Here is an 18329-nt window from a genome sequence, read left to right as displayed (position 1 = left end):
TCTGACATTATGAATTATCAAAGATAACAAAGGATGAATGTAGTTTGGGGAACAGAAACATCTAAAAATAAAGCACAATAATTAACATAAAAGCATTGAAATTCAGGACATAATTATATTATTTAGTAGAAGGTGGGTCAAGAAAGTATAAGAATATTTCAAGTCAAGGTTTAAGATAATATAAATAGAAAAAAAGGAAATAATCCTGGCTTAATGACCCTCAGAATACTTTGGGAGGGAAATTTAGTTTCCATAGTGATAGATTTTGCCAAGGGTTTTTGATACTTGCTTTAAAAACTCAAGTGGTATAAACAGCACAAGGTCAGATTTTTCTCTAGGATTTTCTTCCTGTCTTATACGACATTCCTTTGGAATTCAACACTAAGCTAACATTTGAAGAGGTCTTTTGAAAGACTTTTTTAAAATGGGGAGGAAATAATTCTATGAAACCCATATTCAGAGCTGGAATGAATAAGGACCGCATACAGGAGGTTAGCACCTATTCTAAGCACAGTGAGGTGACCCACAGCTCCTACCTGCACCTAATTACTCTGACTAAAGAGGTAGGTCACATATGGTCTGACAGATGATAACAGAAGTGACAAAAGGGCTCTTGCCAATATCAGGGAAGAATAGATCACAAAGTGATAGATTTATCACTGGATGTGAAGGCTTCCAACTTCAATCTCCTTATTTTCAGATGAGGCATCTTGGGCCCTTAGAGGTCACACAGGGAGAAAATAACACAAGGTAGGATTTTAATCCAAGTCTACTGATTCCAAACCTGTGACTCTTTAGACTTCAGCCTGCTGGCTCTAAAATGAAAGGAGAAATTATTATTCTTCCCAGCTTGACTGGGTTTTCTTATTGTGTTCCCAAAAGAAAAGTTCACAATTACTGAAATTCAAAGTAGGAAGGCAAACTTAGAGATCATATTCTCTAACCCCCTTCATCTCATAGATGGGGAAAGTAAGTCTTGAAGGACTATGATAGTTTACTTGAGGCCATACAGCTCTGTAATAAGGTCTGGAGAAGAACCTAGAGATGCAGTTCTCTTTTTGCAGAATGCTAAGTCAAAGTTGGCTATCATCTGGGAAGGATAGTTATGTGTGTGTGTGTGTGTGTGTGTGTGTGTGTGTATGTGTGTGTCTTTGTGTGCATGTATGAGAATCTTTTATCTCAGAAGAACTTTGCTGAAGTAAGATCATTCTTACATCTACAAATATTTTCTATTAAAAAAGGAAAAGTCCATCTCTGATCAGTCTTTATCAATAGGATATCCTCTAAGTAAATGGTGAAAGGAACATTTGTTTCAGTCTCTGAATGGAGGCAATCCAATACAGTATAAAGAAATCATAACATTCAGATTCCTCTCCTGTCTCTGATATTACTTTCTCTGTGACCTTAAACATGTTAAGAAATACCCCCATTATCCCAAGTCCTCAGGTACCTTAAGTATAAAATTAGATGGTTATTCCAAATGGCCCCTGGACTCCCTTCTGGATCCTAAAGTACTAAATAATTCTATCATTGCCCCCTAAGGTTGTCCAATTCAACTGATGGTAAGCCTCCTTAGGGATACAGTTGCCAGTATCCAACATTTACATAGTAATTTAATCTTTCTATGAGGTAAGTAGCAGTAGCCCAAGTATTTCCATCCTGATAAAACTGGAGTTCAAAGAGATTGTCACAGTTAATGGTGAGACTAGTCTGAGAAGTCACATATAAATTCTATTACCTCCAAATACTCAGTTAATTTAACCTGGACCCAAACCTGGAGGTAAGCCTGAGTTATCATCCCTAGCAATCCAGGTTAATCTTGTTCTGAGAAGAAGCAATAAAAAGGAATGAATTCTTTATGAAAAGTGCCCTCATTTGTAGCAGATCCAGCCAACCTTACATTGGCAGAGTCCTATTTAAACACTTTGAGGTTTGAGGCAAAGCATTTGCCTGATTCTACAGATTGTTCATTGGTCTTACATTTGGTGCATTTGAATTTTTTATATTGACTTGTTTTAGTACTTTAATAGTGATGAGTATCATGAGGAGGCAATTAAAAAATTCATATAAAATTCCAAAGAGGATTTGGCACATACCAGGATATAATTGAATAGGACCCAAAGGAAAGAGTTTGTTCAAACTGAAAATCTATAAAATCTCTATTTTGGTTAACAAGGAATTTCTGCCTTCAGAGTGAGGTATTTTAAAATCTTCCCTATAGATGAGACATAAGCATTCCTACATGTCAGCACAATCTTCATTGAAAACATCTTCAGTGAATGACAAGTTGATTGGCTTCAATTTGATAAAGCTAGAATATAAATACATAATTTGAGGGTGGCCAACATTATGGCAGATGCTGAATTCTGTATGAACACAGAAATAGGTTGAACAACAAAGGAAATGTTGATAGTTTGTGAAAGGCAGTTAGGAAAATAGACTGTCTGGGGAAAAGTGTCATAGGAACTGAATATATTGGAGTATATGCTAGTAATATCCCCCTGAACAAGCCTGATCTTACCTGATCTCAGAAGCTAAGCTATTATCAGACCTGGTCAGTATTTAGATGAGAAACTATCTGGGAATACCAGATAGACTAGGCCAGAGTTATTCAAGTGGGGTCCATGGAGATCTCCAAAGGGTTCAAGATAACAAAATTCTTTCCAAATACTAAGATGGTATTTGCCTACTAAATGTTCCTCCCTTTTCTAACTAAATGTGTGAGGTGAGATTATCTTCATATACTTCAACCAAAACAACAATTTAACAGGTTAAATAGAAACATTCATTTTATTTGGTGTTTTCTAAGGTCAGAATAAAAGGGGTGAGGGAGAAAAGTCAGGGTTTTAAAAAAGGAACTGAAAGGAATCTAGAAAATGTGAAGAGGAGTGATATCAGATAAGGCTCAAAAGGGAGGTTGTAATTGAAATGTAAGTGACCTTAAATGCCAGGCTAAGAAAGTGAGACTTTAATCTTGTAGCCAACAGGAAGACATTGGTTTCTGATTAAAGTCATGATTAAAGCAGTATAAACAGTATTATATTGAAATTCCTGAGTACTATGACATTCTAGATCCTTCATGTAATATGAGTATTGCAATTTGATTGCTAATATCTGACAATTATCTAGCTCTTTAAGCTTTTCAGAGCATTTTATACATGTAATCTTGGGAGGGGGGGAGAGCAATGCCTCTCCAACTTGAGAGAGCAGGTTGTATCTACTCAAGTGCCTTTCTTCAACCTCTTAAAGTCTGTATATAGGAGTCTGCTGAATTATACTGGAGGCAATTAGATGGTACAGGGATAGAGCATCAGGTCTGAAATCAGGAAGATTTGTCTTCATGAGTTCAAATGTGGCCTCAGATAATAGCTGTGCAACCCTGGGCAAATACCATAACCCTGCTTGCCTCAGTTTCTTCATCTGCTAAATGAGGAGGAGAAGGAAATAGCAAAGCATTCAAATATCTTTGCCAAGAAAACTCCAAATGAGGTCACAAAGAATCAAATGTGTCTTCAAATTAAGGTAAAGTGAGATTATCTCAAGTGAGAGTTCTCTGCTTAAAGAATTTATTCTTTTTCATTGCTGCCTCCCAGCATTTTCAGATTTCCTAGGGTCATTGACCTAAAACTGGAAGGGATTTGGGGGAGGAAGAGGAAAGAGCATAGCAGGGACTATTATCCTGTGACTTCTACAGAGAAGTCACCAAAACTGATAAGTCATTTGAGCATGGCACAGGGACAACAGCCAGAATCCACAGATAATAGAGAAATTCTGAAAAATGAACTGCAGAGAAAGACAAAATTATGATCTCCCTTCTATTTTGCCAAGAATAAATCATATATATTTAAAAATCTAGCTTCTGGCATGAAGGTTGAGAGAGACAGAAGAGAGGATTTTCATGCAGGTAACACTAAATCTCACAGAGACTGCACATACACGGTTACCATGGTGATGCTTCCATAACAACATAGTAATGCTACCAGTGCCTGGATGCACTCATTAGCTCCCCCTGGTGAGTTGCCATATTATCTTATTTGATACTTATACAGGCCTTGTGAGCTAAATATCACATGTGTTCTTTTTTCCAAGGTAAGAAAAATATGATACAGCAAAATTATAAACCTTGCCCATTGTCCCACATCTTGTTACTATTTGAGGTGAGATTGAATTCAAGCCTCTTTTGACTCCAAATCCAACTCTCCAATCACAGTGCCTTACTAAGAGAGGCATAGATTTCAATCAAGTATTCAAAAAAGAAGCTAGGTGGCACAGTGTATAGGGCACTGACCCTGGAGTCAGGAGCACCTCAATTCAAATACGATTTCAGAAACTTAATAATTACCTAGCTGTGTGACTGTGGGCAAGTCATTTAACCCCATTTCCTTGAAAAAACTAAAAAAAAAAGCAAAGAACTTTGTCATCGAGAAGAGAAAAATTTTAAATATTGTTGATTGTATCCAAAGAATCCAAAGCAATTTAACCACACATCTAGGTTCTGACAATTTCTTTCCTACTGCCAACCACCAAGTTCTGGGCCTCTCCTAAAACCACCCTATTTACTTAGATTAGTTGGTTGTATATGGTATCCAGGGAAAATCCAACACATTAATATATATATATATATATATATATATATATACATAAATTAAAAGACTATTTCTTTGATGAACCTCATAATACATATTCATGTGCACACCCAGAAAGAAAATTTTCTGATACTCACTTGCAAGTCCCTATCTCCTACCTCTTTTCTTGCCAATTTCCCATTAATCTGGTCTAAGTAGAAGTGGATATGAGGGCAATACAAATCCAGTGCAAAGAACAGATTTTGAGGGTGGAAAAACCAAGAAAATATTAAGAATTATGGTACCTTTAAATCCAGGTACAATTACAATGTAGAAGGAGAAAAAGGCTCTGGCGACAGGGAAAGAAAGGAAAGGAAAGGAGTGTAGAAAAGAAAGGGAGAAGAGAAAAGGAAAAGAGAGGAAAGGGGAAAGTAGAGTAGGAAGGAAGAGGAGGAAAGGGAGGGAAGAAGAAAGAAGAGGGAGAAGGAAGTTCAATCACTTATAAAATGATCAAGTCAAAAATTTGCCTGAGGGTTTTTAGGGGGGTGTTGCAAGGCAATGGAGTTAAGTGACTTGCCCAAGATCACACAATTAGGTAATTAAGTGCCTGAGGCTGGAATTGAACTCAGGTCCTACTGACTCCAGGGCTGGTGCTCTATCCACTGTGCCACCTAGCTGCCCCACTTTGCTTTTAACTTAAAGATATAGTTTGGCTTTATCAGTTTTGGTTTGATGAGAATGCCAATTTCTGCCAGCAGTATCAAGCAGTCAGAAGAACTCTACTTCAAGTGTACTTGACATCTGAGATGAATAAAAATTTAAACTGAAGATTTAAGCAATCTGAACTAAGAGAAAAAAAATCATCCTACCCTTTTCTTCAAATAGCTTTTCAATTGTTCTTAGAATTATGAAATCTCAGAATAGGAATACCTTCCAAAATCATCTATTCCAATAGGACTCTCTAACCCAGTCAAATGTCCATGCAGCCTTTGCTCAGAGACCTTCCCAGCATTTTACAATAACACTTCAAAAGACTGATAATGAAACACACTTCTACAACTCTTAACATAGAAATGATAGGCAAGGGGTGCAGAATTGGGCAAGACATGTCTGGAAGGGGTTATTTTTTTCCCAGACTATACCTATTTATCATAAGGGAGAGTGAGGGGAGTGAATAATGAATACACAGAAGAAAAATAAGTACAGAGCATTTTTGTTACTACATTGTTTAATTTAATATACATTTTTACATATATATGGACATGTGCATGTGAGAGAGAAGGGGTGTGGCATGAGAGAAAATGAGAGAATGAGAATAAGAGAGAGAGAGAGAGAGAGAGAGAGAGAGAAGTTGACCTTGGACCCAGGAAGATTTGAATTCAAGACTAGTCTTTGAAACATATAGGTTGTATGGCCCTAAGCCAGTTATTTAACCTCTCAGTTCTCCATGAAACTCTCTTAAGACAAAGAAGCTATCAACGGGCAATGACAGAAGGAATTTCTTCATCCAGAAGTTCCATACCAATTAAATCACAGGTCTAGGTCCTATCCCCATATACATCTATAGAGATAGATGTATATGTGCATACATATACATATTTATACATATATATACATATATGTATGTTGTGTTATATTGGAATAGCTCCCTTGTTAAAACAAACTGTCTATATATTCCTATTTTCTTATACAATTCTCTTTTTCTTTTTATATATGTATAAATGTTCACATTTGTTATTGACTTAAGTTTGCAAGAAAAAAGAAAATTTTAGATAAAATTTTAAATGGCCTCCCAAGAGACATTATTCCCTAAAACAGCCACTTGCAATTTTTAAGGCAGCACTAATTATTAAGTCTTTCTTATAAAGAACCAAAATCTGATTTTGTAGTTTCCACTAATTGCTCCATTGGTCCTATGGGAATAAAGCAAACATGTCTAATCCCTTTTCTATCTATGACAGATAGCCCTTTAAAGATTTGTATCAAAAGGCAAGCACATCTCTAAACAAGCTAAAAGATCTTTATTTCATAGAATCTTCGGAGTTCTAAAACTGGGATAGGCCTTAGAGAACATCTAGTCCAACCTCCTCATCTTACAAATGAGGAAATTGAGTCATATAGAGGTTAAGTAACTTTCCAGGAAGAGCTGGCTCCCCTGGCTAGGTTGTAAACTCCTTAGTGCAGATTCTATTTTCATTTTGGTCTTTGAATTCCCAATGTTTAACATGGTGCTTGGCACATTACTTGTTGGTTAATCAATTCATTGGTTGCAGCATTGAAAGAATGTGATCATGAACAGGTTCACTTTTTGTAGATTAGAAACAACTTGAGAAACAGACATAAAAATAATCTTATTTGAGGATATGAACAAAAGGGATCCCAACAGCAAAATAATGTTCTTTTAAAATATCAGGTATTTTCTTAAAAATTATTCTGTAAACTGATAGTTACTGAGTTGCAAGTCCCTTTCTCTTTCCTGCTAATAAAGGAAAATTTCTGATGATCAAAAGGAACAGCCTTTTGCAATGCATAGTCCTGTTAAATCCTGTATATCAATCTAGCAGTTGGATAGAGGATTGGTCATGAAGTCAGGTTCTATTTCAGCCCCTAATATATAATAGCTGAACATCCATGGGCAAATCCCTTAATATTCCATTCCTGCAGGAAATTTTCTAAATCAGATATGATGCTACTCATTAGTGAGCATTACCACATCTTAGGAATGAGTTCCCTTCATGTATGAAATTCTAGTTCCAAGACAGTCCCCCTCCCAAAAAAATCTATCAATTAAAGCATATTATGCAACTATCATACTAAAATAACATTAAGGAAATTATCTATTTCGCAAGTAGATCATCAGCAGTGAATTTATTGAGAATTACAGAACCTAAGAGGACATTTAAGGATTGTGACCTATGGAAGGAATGCTCAAACAATAAAATCAAGACCATACCAAAGCACCACGTTGTCAATTAGGACAGCAAAATGAAGCAAGTGAAAAAGGTCCTCTAGACCTAGAGTTCAGAAAGTGGGGATAAGTGACAGTAGGATTCCATTAAGACTACCCATGGATAATTACTTAGACATACTACCTTCACACTGAATCCATTTTCTTTTTAGTGTCTAAGAATCAGAATTCTTCAGTTTCCCACATAACCCTTCCTCACACCTTCACTTTTATTCACTGTCACTCTGCAACCTCTCTCTCTCTCACACTCTCTCTCTCCCCTTTTCACACTCTCATTCCTTCCTCTTTCTCTCTCTTCTCTCTTGATCTCATTTTTTCTCTGCACTGTGATTGTTGCTTACTACTTCAAGCCTTGAACTGAAAATCTGAGACCCTGCACTTGTCATTTGCCTTTTAAATGCACTGTGTGACTCCGGAGACACTAGAGAAGGAGAGCCCAGAATGGCACTGTGCTCTTTGAGCAAAGGAGAATTATAACAGTTCAAAGAAAACTCAAGATGTGAAAATTTAGAGAGTCCACCCCAAATGTTAACATGAATTATTTATGCCCAACCTGTGGTGGAACATTCTAAGCTCATATTGGTCTAGTCAGCTACAGTTTATTACATTGGCTCCAACACAGTCTTTTTGGTTCTCTTCAAAAATGAAGGACAAATTGTAAAACTCAAAATAAACACAATCTTTAATTACATGTGAAAAAAATGAAGGACAACAAATCCACCAACCCAAACCAGCCATTTCTCATTCCAACCTTCATTTTGACTCCCAGCTAGCCACACTTTATCACCACCATAACCACCATTACTCTCAAGCTAAAAGATCATGTGTAGCATTGTATGGTTCCAGACTTTAATCATTTGAAACCAGTAGGGTATTAAAAAGAGAGAGAAAAATTCAAAGGTAGTATCAAGTTTTCAAATCTGGATAGTAAGGAGAAAAGCTGTACCATCAACTGAAATAGAGAAATCAGGAAGAGGGATATTTTCTTTAAAAAAAGTATTGACAATTAGAAACAGATTGATAATTAGGAATAGATTGAGGACATGAACAAAAGTGGCCCCCAACAGCAAAATAATGTTCTTTTAAAATATCATTTATTTTCTTTAATAGCATCTCAGAATCAAAGTTCAAGACTGAATAAGAATCGATCAGCAACATGTTCAATGAGTGGTTATCCAGTCACAGTTTGAAAACACTGTGAGAGGGAACCTGCTATCTCCCACACAGTCCATTCCTTTTGAATACCCCTAAGTTTTAGGAAGTTATTCTTACATCAAAACTAAATAAATACTTTTTCCAAGTCAGTTCTGACTTCTGGGGACAAGCAGAAAAAAATCCCTATTCCAAATAAATGCCCTTCATATCCTTAAAATCCTTATTTTTTTTCCTTCTCCACATTAAACATTCTCATGCCTACAATTAACTCTTATAAGGTCTCCATCATTTTATTTGCTTTCCTCTGGATGCATTCCAATTTATCAGTGTCCCCCCAAAAACTGAACTCAATACTTCACAGTGGTCTGACCTGTTCAAAGAATAGGACTGTCACTTTCCAGTTCCTCCTAAACATAATACATCTCAATACAGAATGAAATTGCCTTAATTTTCTTTGGTTCCTTTGCTACACATATGAAGTTCGAAGAATAGTTTTAAGGTGAATTGATGTCTAGCCATGCCTCCGTTAATATTGTTCTTGGGGACCTTTTTTTAAATTTTAACCTCAAGTACAATTTCATCTTTTATAAGATTCATACCAATCTTCTAAGATATTTTTATATCTTGACTCTGCATTCAATATACTAAGTATCTCAGAAGAGCTAGGTGGCATAGTAGTTAGAGTAATGACCCTAGTCCTCCTGACTTGAATTGAAAACCAGTCTTAGAGATTTGACATTTATTAGCTATGTGACCCTGGACAAGTCACTTAACCCCATTGCCTTCTCAAAAAAATATTATTTATCTCTTCTAGATTTGCTCTCTATGCAGATTTGTTAGGTATCATATCCATACCGTAATACAAGTCATTGACAAAAATTGTTAAACAGATACATGAGGCATTCTTCACAATGACATCAAATCACTAAGGACTAAATGTCCTTTAGATCCTGTTGCTGACTCAGTTCCTACTCAATCTAACTGTCCTATTATCTGGCTAATATATTTTTTATCTGGTTTACAAGAAAGGCATGAGAGATCTTATCAAATGATTTGCTGAAAGCTGGATAAACAATGCTGATAACATTTCCCTGATCCTTCAGTCTATTGACCCTGTACAAAAAAAGGAAAAGAGTAAAGTTATTCTGACATGCCCTGCTTTTGATAAATCTATGAATTCCTTCTCTCTGTTTTCCATTTTGATCATCACTTCTATTTTTAGAAGTTCATTAACCTTCCTTTTTTCATGAATTCTAGAATTTTGCTGAGAATAGGTCACTGTCCTATAGTGAGTAGATTCCACCCTCTACCCTTTTTTTGAAAATCAGAAATTTTTCTTTTCTCCATTCCTGTGATGATACTTCTGTTCTCACTGATTCTAAGATAACTGACAATGAGCCAACAATAGCATCCGTAAGTTTTTTCAGTATACTGGGATGTAATTCATTTGCACTTAAAAACTTGTCCTCTTATTAATTCAGTTCCTATCTTGGTCACCAGGTCCCTATTAATCATTTCTGTTCTGTCCTTTCTGGTCCAAAAATAGTTCTTCTTGACAGATAAAAATGAAATAGAATAATATTTAAGTTACTTTGATTCTCTCTATACTCCATCATTATCATTCTAATAATTATTCAAGCAGGGGTCTATCCCTTCATTGATCCTCTTTTACTCAGTCTAATACAATTTTTTTTCTTTCATTTCCTTGTCGTCTTTTGCTAATTTGACTTTTAAAACACTCCTTTAAAAGACTCTATGTTCTTGAGGACCATGACATGCTTTAGTATTCATCATCAATTCTTTGCTCATGATTCTATCATCAGTAAATGTATTTTAAAAATCTAAGTTAGCATGTCATGAGCAAATTAACAGAAAACAATATCTATAACTTTCACAATTCTGGGGTGAGGATTTTTTCACCAAAGAAGTGATAAAATATTCCTTCCATACTTTCAGTGTTCCTATCAATACAGTCTTCTTCATGCAATCTCTCCTGATGCTGATCAGTACTAGTACTTATTCCCCAAAACTGACTTGAATCTACTTAGTAATTTTTTAAAATTCATTTAGATCCACATGTATTTTTTCTTCTTATAGGATTAAGCTCGTCAAGAACAGGGACTATTTAATTTTTTCTTTATATCTCCAGTTTCTAATACATAGTAGATGTTATTTATGTGCATAATAATAGGTGTTATTATAATCATAATATATACCTATAGATTGAGATCACAAAAAGAAAAAAGATCACTTCAATTATTCCAAGTTGAGCATTTGTATGAACAAATTAATGCAATTAAACTAGGATAAGAAGGAAAAATTTTTATTGGAAAAAAAATCTTTGCATCAGACATCTCTGATAAAAGTCTGGAATAAATATAAATAGATTAATAAAAACACTTTAGACCAAGTCATTCTCCAAAGAATAAGTGGTCAAAGGATAAAAAGAAGCAGTTCTCAAAGAATTGCAAACTTTTAACAATATGAACAATCACTCCAAATTACTACTAGAGAAAAGTAAATCAAAACAACTCTGAGGTTTCATCTCACACTGGGCAAACTGACAAAGTTAACAAAAGGTGTAAATAGTCACTGCTAGAGGAAATAGTCTCACTGGGGAAAACAGACTGCTCTTGAGCCATTGTTGGGGTTGTAAATTGGTCCAATCATTCTGGAAAACAATTAGAAATCATAATTTTAGGGTTTTTTTGCAAGGCAAATGGGGTTAAGTGGCTTGACAAAGGTCACACAGCTAGGTAATTATTGAGTGTCTGAGGTTGGATTTGAATTTAGGTACTCCTGACTCCAGGGCCAATGCTCTATCCACTGATCCACCTAGCTGCCCCAAAATTATAATTTTTTTAAAGTGATTTCTATGGCCATATCTATTTTTCCCAGAGAATTCACTGTTAGGTCATATATAGCAAAAAAAAAAAAAAAAAAAAGCTAAATCCAATATATACCAAATTATTCATAATAGCAGTTTTAAGGTAACATAAAAGCAGTTTTAAGGTTTTAAGCAAACCAAGTGCTTAATATTTGGGGAATGTTAAAGCAAATGATGACATATGAATATACTAGAATATCACTGAACTGTAAAAAAACAGAATTTGAAGAAGTTGGAGAAGTTTTTGAAAACTTCTAGAAAGTGATTCAGAATAAAGTCAGCAAAAAGGAATATAATTTATACAATGATTACAGTGGTATTAGGAAGAAGGAAAGGAAATTAGGTGTTATGTAATTATAATGATTTAGTTTGGAACCAAAGAAAAATTGAGGAAATGCAGCTCCCTCTCTTCAGTGACAAACTGGAGGAACATGAAATTGAATAATGATTCCATAGTCAGAAAGAGTTGATATTTTGGATAGTTTGCTCAACTACCTTTTCCCCCCTCACTTCCTTTTCTAATCTTTATTACAAGGATGACTTACTAGGAAGAGAAAGGAATGTGTTTAGAAGTGAATATTACTTAAAAACAAAACATCCAAAAAATGAAATTTATATAAAAAATATAAAATCTAAATTAGTTGATGAGATCTCTATGAGTCCATAATCGATCTCTTTTATACAATTTCCTATTTTCCTTCTCCTCTAATCAGTTATATTCCTATGCTAAAACTATGGTCCTTTACGTAAGAATTGTTTCACTTTCATATTTGTAATCTTTCCCTTAGACTATGGCAATATCTTTGTAATTGGTATTCTAGTCTAAAGGATACTCTAAACTATACAGCTGTCAAATTCATATTTCTAACCCACGGGTCAGATTGGAACACTCCCTTCTCAAAAAGTTGCAGTGCTCCCTCTTGCCTTTAAGATGAACTTCCCATTGACTTTTTAAACTCTCCACAACTTCTCTCCAGTCTATTTTTCCAGATTTATCCCAGATTCCTATCCACTCCAGCCAAATTAAAAGCCTGTTCCTCAGTTTAGCCCTGGAGACCCATTCAGCATAGAAATTTTTCTAATTCTCCTAGCTGCTGGCACTGATTCTCCCCTCCCAATTTACTTTGTACTTACTTTTGATTATAGTTTGTTCTTACTTGTATTGGTAAGTTGGCTAAGTGATGCAGTGGATAGCGCACCTGCCCAGAGTCAAGAAGGCCAAGTTCAAACCTGACCTTAGACACACTAATATGTGACCCTGGGAAAGTCCCTTAACTTCAGTTTGTCTTACTTTCCTCAATTGTAAAATAGGGATAATAATAATAGCAATTACCTCCTACGCTTACTGTGAGAACGAAATGAGATATTCGTAAAGCACTTGGCTCAGTGTTTAAGAGATGGTAGGCACTTTTAGCACCAAGCATAAAAACTGAAACATAGTAATTGTTTAATAAATATTTGTTGATTGATTGGTCTATATACCCCCCCCAAAAATGAAAATATGAAACAGTCACCTGCCCCCAAGGAACTAAGCTCTTCCTGGTAGGTATGCAATATTTAAACAGATAAATATTATTCCACTGCTTCCAAATATTCAACTATTCAATGACTAAATATAATTCCCAATTTCAATGTTATCTTATTTCCCAAATAATAGGTTCCAGGGTAGGCACAAAGCATTACATATAAAAACTCTCCTCATTATCAATCAACTAGAATTCCCCCATAGAGCCATAGATTTCTGTTTCCCTCCTATTAAAATTCTTGTCTTTGTAAAAAGAAACGTGCAGGGAGTCCAAATCTACAATCCACTTAATTCAGAAAGACTCTAAGGAATTTTATGAGACAGTCATTTAAGAAGGTTGAGGAGAGGTTTGGCAGTCTTGGGAAAGGAAAGAAGGAGAGAATTTGGGGCCTTCAATAAATATTTTAATTTAAAGGCCTAGAGTCAAAACTTGAGAAAAGTTGGCCAAAAAGATCATACAAACATTAGCATCATCAGAGGAGAAGAACTGGACTCCAGAGCCAAAAAGTCAGATAGTCTGGGGCAGCCCAACAGAGGATCTTGAATGTCAGGATAAGACTTTTGGCATGGGTGGGAAGGGTAATAGGGAGCCACTATGGGGTTTTGATGATAGGGGTGACATTGTCAAAGCAGCGGGTATGAAAGATGATTTTGGCAGCTATGAAAAGGCTTGACTGCAGGGGAGCCATGCTGGAAGTAAGGAAGAAAGCCAGTGAGGAATAGGTTGTAATTACTGGCCTTGGAACATGATGATTTCCTTGCCATTAAAATGATCTTACCACAGTAAGACATGGTATTTACTCCTTCCTACAAAGACATGGTCTAATATTTGGGGGTTTAGTGTTAAAATTCTACAAAGATTATCTGAAAAGAGAATAAAGAAAGACTAAAGAAAGAAAAAAGAGAAAAAATACATAAAATTAAGAATTAAAAAAAGAGGAAGAAAAATTTATTAAATGTAATGCTCTGGGAATACAAAGAAGGGCAAAAATACAGTCCCTGCCTTCAAAGAGAGCACATTCTAATGATAAGCCATCAAGCAAAGTGAAGCCAGGGAAGTCAGGAGGTAGAAGTGAGGAGAGTGAGTATATTATTTATTACAGTTCCCTACATGCTTAAATTTTCTTTCTAAAGATTCATAAAAAAATAGCAATACCTTAAAACCAATTGCTTTAAAAGGGAACACTGAAATACATAGTTCCATTTCAGATATACAGAAAGACAAAACAAAAAGGATGGGTTTTAAAGTGAGGGTAAATAGGCAACAATGAAATCTTTAGGATCAGAGTGTTAGTTAACAAGGAAAATTTTACCTTACATTTTCTTTTTTTTTAAAGAAAGATTTTATTTATTTTGAATGTATTACAATGTAATACAATTTTCCCCTTAATTTTGCTTCCCTCCCCTCACCCCCCCCACAGATGGCAGTCTGTTAGTCTTTACAATTTTAACAATATATACACTGATCTAAGTTGAATGTAATGAGAGAGAAATCATATCATTAAGGAAGAAAAATAAAGTGTAAGAGATAGCAAAATTACATAATAAGATAATGTTTTTCCCCTAAATTAAAGGGTTTAAACTCCACAATTCTTTCTCTGGATACAGATGGTATTCTCCATCGCAGACAGCCCAAAATTGTTCCCGACTGTTGCACTGATGAAATGAGTAAGTCCATCAAGGTTGATCATCACCCCCATGTTGCTATTAGGGTGTACAATGTTTTTCTGTTTTGCTCAGCATTAGTTCATACAAATCCCTCCAGGCTTCCCTGAATTCCCATCCCTCCTGGTTTCTAATAGAACAATAGTGTTCCATGACATACATATACCACAGTTTGTTAAATCATTCCACAATTGAAGGTCATTCATTTAATTTCCAATTCTTTGCCACCACAAACAGGGCTGCTTTGAATAGTTTTGTACAAGTGATGTTTTTACCCTTTTTTCATAATCTCTTCAGGGTATCGACCCAGTAGTAGTATTGCTGGATCAAAGGGTATGCAAATTTTTCTTGCCCTTTGGGCATAATTCTAAATTGCTCTCCAGAAAGATTGGATGAGCTCACAGCTCCACCAACAATATATTAATGTCCCAGATTTCCCACATCCCTTCCAACATTGATCATTGTCCTTTCTGGCTTACATTTTCTCAATACTCTACTTTTTTGCTATTTCTGAATTTTTCTTTTTTTCCCTTGTTTTTTGAATTTTACAATTTTTCACCCAATCTTGCTTCCCTCCCCCATCCCCCACAGAGCGCAGTCTGATAGTCTTTACATCGTTTCCACACTATACACTGAACAAAATTGAATGCATTGCAAGAGAAATCATATCCTTAAGGAAAAAATAAAATATAAGAGATAGCAAAATTACATAATAAAATATCTTTTTAAAAAAAATTAAAGGTAAATAGTCTTTGGTCTTTGTTCAAACTCCACAATTCCCTCTTTGGATACAGATGGTATTCTCCATCACAGATATTCCAAAATTGTTCATGATTGTTGCATAAATGAAATGAGCAAGTCCATCAAGATTGATCATCAACCCTATAATACACTATCCATTATATCTACCATATCTCAATGAGGGATTACTCCTCTTTCATCTGTAGAATCCTAGTCATCTAGAGTCCTCAATTCTGATCATTACTTGTAATATTAATTCCATAAGAAAAGAAATATGTCATCTAAACTAAATTCTTTAGGTCCTCCACCTAGCAAATTATATATATATATATATACATATATATATATATATATATATATATATAATGTAGATATATATTATATTGATATGTACTAATTTATAAGTAACATATATAATACAGCTTTTGATATATACAATATATGTATGCTATACAATAACTTATAAGTTGTATAATACATTGTGTATTATATAGGCCATAATTTATATATTATATATAATATATATGATATATACAATTATATAAGATCACAAAATAAAGCTGAAAGGGACCTTACAAATAGGAACTATTTATTTTATTTGTAATTAGTGAAATAATCAAGCATTTCTATAACAGAATGAAAATGATGATTGTCCTTACCTATTCTGTACAGCTTGTTATTCCTTTTGAATATATAATAAAGTTATCATGTAAATTTCTTTTCTTCCCTTCCCCTCTCTCTCTCTGCCCCCCTCACCCAAAAAAGTTACTGTTAGTCAGAAATATAGCATAACCACATCAGATAAAAAAAAACTGAGGAGAAATGGCTATCCCAGTATTAAATTACAATGATATCTTAAAGATTACCATACTTATCCATTTTCCCTAAAGTTGAACCCTTCTATAAGTGTGTGGTTCCCCCCTGTTAGAATGTCAGCTCATTGAGAACAGGGTCATCTTCCTTTTCTGCTGGATCTCCAGCACTTAGAACAGTATTTGTCACATATTAAGTATTTTATAGCTGCTTTTTTGTTCATTCAGATCAGAAAAGAAAAGGAAATAAGCAGAAAGCATAGACAGTGGATTTTAGGAACCATGTAACCCCTAGAATTCTATAGCTGTCAACACTAAGCAATACCAATACCAAGGCTTGGTAAGTTATCCAGTCTATTGAAACAAAGAAAATGCAAAATCAGAAAAAAAAATAAAATCCTCAAAAATCTTAATTTGAGGGTGATAGGCATCAATCAAGAAATTCAGAAACGGTTTCCAGAAGGTTTGTTAAAGCGACAAGCACCTCCGGCTGCCGGGACTCGTGCGGCTGCAACGCGGGGTGGGAGCGGGCACTCGGACCCCTAGCCCGGCGGAAGCAGCCGCGTCTCCGAGTCCCCGTGCAACGGCGAGGCCCGGACCGCCGAGGTGAAGACATCATTTTATTACAACCTGGAAAACATGAATTTCCATTCAGCTTTCAGCTTCCATTTGAGCCTTTGGTAACATCATTCACTGGAAAGTATGGCAGTATTCAGTATTCTGTGAGCGCAATCTTGGAACGGCCTGTGGTACCTGATCAAAGTATAAAGAGAACTCCAGGTTCTTAGTCATATTGATGTCAACACTCCAGCTTTATTAACACCTGTATTGAGAAGTCATGAGAAAATGGTTGGCTGTTGGTTTTTCACTTCTGGTCCAGTCTCATTGAGTGCCAAAATTGAGCGAAAGGGATATTGCAATGGTGAAGCCATACCAATATATATGCAGAAATTGAAAATTGTTCATCTCGACTTATTGTTCCCAAAGCTGCCATTTTCCAAACACAGAGTTATTTGGCTAGTGGGAAGACCAAGACTTTTCGTCAAATGGTTGCCAATGTTCGAGGAAACCATGTTGCTTCTGGAAGCACAGATACATGGATGGCAAAACTTTGAAAATTCCACCTGTTATACCATCTATCCTTGATGGCTGTATTATTAGAGTAGATTATTCCTTAGCTGTATATGTATTCATATTCCTGGTGCTAAAAAATTGATGTTAGAGCTGCCAATGGTGATTGGCACAATTCCATACAATGGTTTTGGGAGCAGAAACTCCAGTGTTGTTAGCCAATTTGGTGTGGATATGAGTTGGTTGACACTGACACTGCCGGAACATCCTGAAGCACCACCAAATTATGCAGATATGGTATCTGAAGAAGAATTTTCTAGGCACATTCCTCCTTACCCTCAGCTCACTGATTGTCAGGAAGAAATATGTTGTCCTCTGTTTGCTTATATACAGGAAGTCCGATTTCAGCCTCCACCTCTATATTCAGAGATTGACCCACATCCTGATGATAGAGAAGATACTCAAACTGTTTCGTTTATGCTATGACTGTTTCAGAAACTGTTGCAATCATGATTAGATTAGGTCATGAAGTCTTTCCTGCGGCCTTTGTTGGGAAGGGGCTTTAGAAATAGGGGAACTTAACTTTCAGTGTCAGTTTTGAACTTAAAAGCTAAAGAATGTAGAAGATGGAACAAAGTGTGGGCTTTTGATATGGACAAATTTGCATGATGGCCATTTAAGTAATGGAATTGAACTTATGAGTATCACTGAATGGAACTAGATGTACAGATGAAGGTGGAATAAGTGAAGGGAAAGAACATTTTGAGTGACCCACGAAGTAAGTACCATATATATATATATATATGAACATAATGGACATCCTATAAATTTTGAGTTTCTATACATATGATGCAGCTGTCTTGTAGAAAGGTTGTACAAGTAGAAAATGATGCAATATAAAATTTAAAAGAACCCTTTCCACCAATTCAAGCCTTTCATG

At 35.4% G+C, this 18329-nt stretch overlaps 1 pseudogene; it reads left to right on the top strand.

Annotated features, from left to right (window-relative positions):
- The first annotated feature begins 467 nt into the window (after nt 1–467).
- Nucleotides 468–18040, top strand: LOC141492271 (arrestin domain-containing protein 4 pseudogene; annotated as a pseudogene).
- The last annotated feature ends 289 nt before the right edge of the window (nt 18041–18329 follow it).

The sequence above is a fragment of the Macrotis lagotis genome, chromosome 6, assembly GCF_037893015.1.
Source record: "Macrotis lagotis isolate mMagLag1 chromosome 6, bilby.v1.9.chrom.fasta, whole genome shotgun sequence".
Classification (NCBI taxonomy): domain Eukaryota; kingdom Metazoa; phylum Chordata; class Mammalia; order Peramelemorphia; family Peramelidae; genus Macrotis; species Macrotis lagotis.
This window is presented reverse-complemented; position numbering and strand designations above follow the sequence as displayed.